Source organism: Aulostomus chinensis, chromosome 4 (genome assembly GCF_037954235.1).
Source record: "Aulostomus chinensis isolate RoL2024-O1b breed Wild chromosome 4, RoL_Achi_v1.0, whole genome shotgun sequence".
Taxonomy (NCBI): Eukaryota; Metazoa; Chordata; class Actinopteri; order Syngnathiformes; family Aulostomidae; genus Aulostomus; species Aulostomus chinensis.
This window is the reverse complement of record NC_141323.1, coordinates 29,841,441-29,845,097: the sequence shown is the minus strand read 5'-3', so window position 1 is coordinate 29,845,097 and position 3,657 is coordinate 29,841,441. Positions and strand designations below refer to the sequence as shown.

The window sequence follows — 3,657 nt, the reverse complement described above, 5'->3', positions numbered from 1 at the left end:
ACACATCTGACAACGGATCAGAGGAGTGTCTCTTTGACTCCTGGAAAACTCCATTTAAAGCTGAGAGGAACTTGTTCTTCATCACCAAATTCCCTCCCTGCACGTTGTCTCTCGAAAAGCATTCAAATCAAAGTTGAACCTTTGACAAAAAGCTCCCAGTAGGTGATGCAGGCTCCACCTCGCTCTTGGTTCTGGAACCTCACCAGTTGAAGCTTTCTCACCACTTGGATCTCATGTTTCTGACATCTCTGAGCTTGTTTCCTATCCACCTGTCTCATATTGATGAGGTCATACAGCCTGATGATGTCTATGGTTCTCCTTTGAGTGGTTCCTTCTGGGAGAGTTCTCTCTCTGTAACTTGTGTGTGTGTTTGGTCGTATCCTGTTTCTCCTTGACAGCACTTTAGTGTTTTTACCACTGGTGTCTCATCTGTGATACACCTTTTATTTTACTGTTTTGTCAAAGATGAAGGTGTGTTTGTTGTCATTCATTAATCATGTGATTGCTCATGTGACTGTGAGTCTGATGAATTGCTTGTGTGCAGCAAACGTCTCTCACTCTGATCACTTCATGCTATTGAAGCTACTCAGATGTAGCCTGACTAGCTCAGTCGGTAGAGCATGAGACTCTTAATCTCAGGGTCGTGGGTTCAAGCCCCACGTTGGGCGTTCACTTAAACATCACTGCTTGTCCTCTCACTTTCTGCAGCTGTGATTGTGAATTGTAAGAAGAATCAATGAATAAACAACATGAACACAGGCTGTGTCTGCAGCTGCACCTGACTCAGAATGAAAAACCACTATGTACTCAATTGTATCCACTGTCCATACTGACTCTGGAGAAATTTCTTTGTGTGTATTGATGGACACGAGCCAAGCAGAAAGTTCCCATAATGCCATAAGGCAGTGTTTGGTCAGTGTGGAGCAGGCGTCAGTCTGACAACAATGTCATATTAGTTTGTTATCACTTGACCAGACCCAAAAGTAGGCTCCAGTTATCAGTTTCTTCTCAATGCTAATGTCTGCTAGCTTCGTCTGCTACTTTGATGGCTCTGACGACAAAAAGGTCCAGACCCCTGGATATGGTGGTTCCTACCTAAACGTAGATTCTGTCAGCTCATCTTTAGAAATCAACTCACCATGAACACAAGTAGATTTCAATGGACTGCAAATGTGTCTCATTTAATGGTAAACATGTCAAATATAAATTCCATCACCAGAGGAGGTCTGCTGCTGGAATTAAGCTCCAGATATTCACAAGATATTCTAGATCTTAAAATAAAGCATTTTTACATTTGATTTATTTTTCATTAGCCTGCTTAATGTGGTGTGATTTTATGCATCTTATATTAAATAGAGCTTCTTCAATGATAGTCCCGGAGGATGTTGGATGATATAAAAAGATGATATAAAAAGAGTGTCATGACTTGATAAACTGGTGATGACGGCGTATCTTTAGAATGTTTTATCCAGTTGTTACTCTGGGCTCCACTCGTTGCATTTTTGTCTCGTCCAATGAGAAACGATCAGTCTCAGGTTTAAGCTCATCAATGAGTCCTTGTGGATCAGTGGCTTGCATGCATGAATGAGTTGGAACACTTCTTGGAAATTAAATTAAAATAAATTAAATTAAATTAAAGAGGATTTAATACAATTAAGAAAACACTTAAGACAGAGTGATAATTCCAGCAGCGTAATTAAGGCACTTATTGAGTAGCAGGGATGAATTAGCCTCCATTTATCTGAGCTTCAAGTAGACGGCAAAGAGGCAGGTGGAAAGGTGTGTAGGATGAACGATAGTGACCTCCAAACAAATGAAGAGGACTGAGTGGAGGCTGACCAGCTCTACGGAGTCAGGCGGAGTTTGGCAGTGAGACAGGAGTCCAGGCCTGAATAGGTGAAAACCAACGTAACCGGCTGACGTTCTCAGCTGTATTCTCCCATCGATGTACGATGCCTCTCCAATGAACTGGAGGGAGGACGGCTTCCAAAGCCTCCACCTCGTCGACCGTGGCTCCCGCTGACATTCGCTCGATGAAGAAGGGAAGCGCGTTGATTCGCTACCCTCTGGTCTCAGGCTGCTGGCTGCCTCGACTAAGCTGCTCTTCTCCAACACAAAGGTGGCTTCTCTTTGCTGGTCAGGATGGAGATTCAAGGCTCACAGGAGGTCAAGAGTGTAGCGACCGTGAGCTGAGATTGATGATGAATTACAAAAATAGAAAATAAAAAAAAAAAAATTAGTGGAATAGAAAAGGGGGAGAGCCGGACCAGCTGCTCTAGGAGTCAGGGGTGCACATAAGCGGTCCGCATGCGCGCATGCGTAAGGAACCTGGACAAATGCGCTCGGCTTCAAAGGCTTTTATACGCTTTTGCGTACGAAACACGAAAATAATTACTTAGCGGGGCCTGTCTCTTTGACATTTTGAGAAGTGCTTTTGCCCGCGGTCGGTAGCAGTCGGTACGCAAAAGCGTATAAAAGCCTTTGAAACCGAGCGCATTTGTCCAGGTTCCTTAACCATTTGCGCATGCGGACTGCTTATGTGCACCCCTGGTTATAGTAAACTGGTCTGCCTCAGAGCAGTGACCTTTGACCTTTGTGGGGTTGTTTGCCAATCAGCACACTTTGCTGTCTTCAGTCCTTCTCAGATATCAACAAATGAAGCTGGTTGAACAGACAGCAATCATCATCACTCAGAGACATCACCTAGAGAGGAAGACTGCTCAGAGTTCTGACAATGACAGTGAAGAGGCAAGGAAAGATGGACAACCACAGACAGTGAAACATTCGGAACATCATGTTTATACACGTGTGTGTGTGTGTGTGTGTGTGTGTGTGTGTGTGTGTGTGTGTGTGTGTGTGTGTGTGTGTGTGTGTGTCAGAATCAGAATCAGAATCTTTTATTTTCGTTGAAGGGGGGGGGGGGTTCCAGTTAAAATAGTTAGATAGAGCGCTCTTCCAGAGCCACCGTGCACCACAGAATGCAGATATAAAGAAAAGATCCAAAAGATAAAAGATAAAAGCAAGATAAAAGACACTGTTAGAACAGAAAGATCCATAAACCCACCAACAAGAGGTGTGTCTGGTACAGATGTGGAATTATTGGCTCACACAATGTTGAGGCAACTGGGAAGAAGACAAACAAAAAAGGCTTGTGTGATTCAGACATTCATCAAAAATGGTCCTGTAGAACTGTTCAATGTGTCATGACTTCTATCCATTTTCTTCTGCTTATCCTGTTCAGGGTCATGGAGGGGGTGGAGCCTATCCAAGCAGCTTTTGGGCGACAGGCCGTGTTCACCCTGGACAGGTCACCAGTCCATGACAGGGTTAACACATCCACAGAATAACATTCAAAGCCAGACTCAGGAGGATCTCTCCACCCTACAGACTGTAAAGGAATCATCAAAGATGGCAGTTGGAGTTCTGTGGATCTGTGCTGGATTCCTCATCCTCACGGACCAGAAGTCTGTCTGAAATACTACACTGATTGATGATCTTTTCATGAATCTGTAAATGCTTCTAAAATTAAGAGTAAAAAAAATCCTATCTTCTTCATGTCTCAAGCCAAATCAAATCAAGAGTTCTTTTATGATAATTTTTTTTAACCGGACGTCTGCTTTGACTGGTTGATTGTTGAAAGAGAGCAGGACAGGACAG

At 43.5% G+C, this 3,657-nt stretch overlaps 1 non-coding gene across 1 annotated transcript; it reads left to right on the top strand.

Moving 5' to 3' along the window:
- The first annotated feature begins 595 nt into the window (after positions 1-595).
- Positions 596-668, top strand: trnak-cuu (transfer RNA lysine (anticodon CUU)). The gene has a single exon. It is a non-coding gene; the product is annotated as a tRNA-Lys (tRNA).
- Positions 669-3,657: the final 2,989 nt, after the last annotated feature.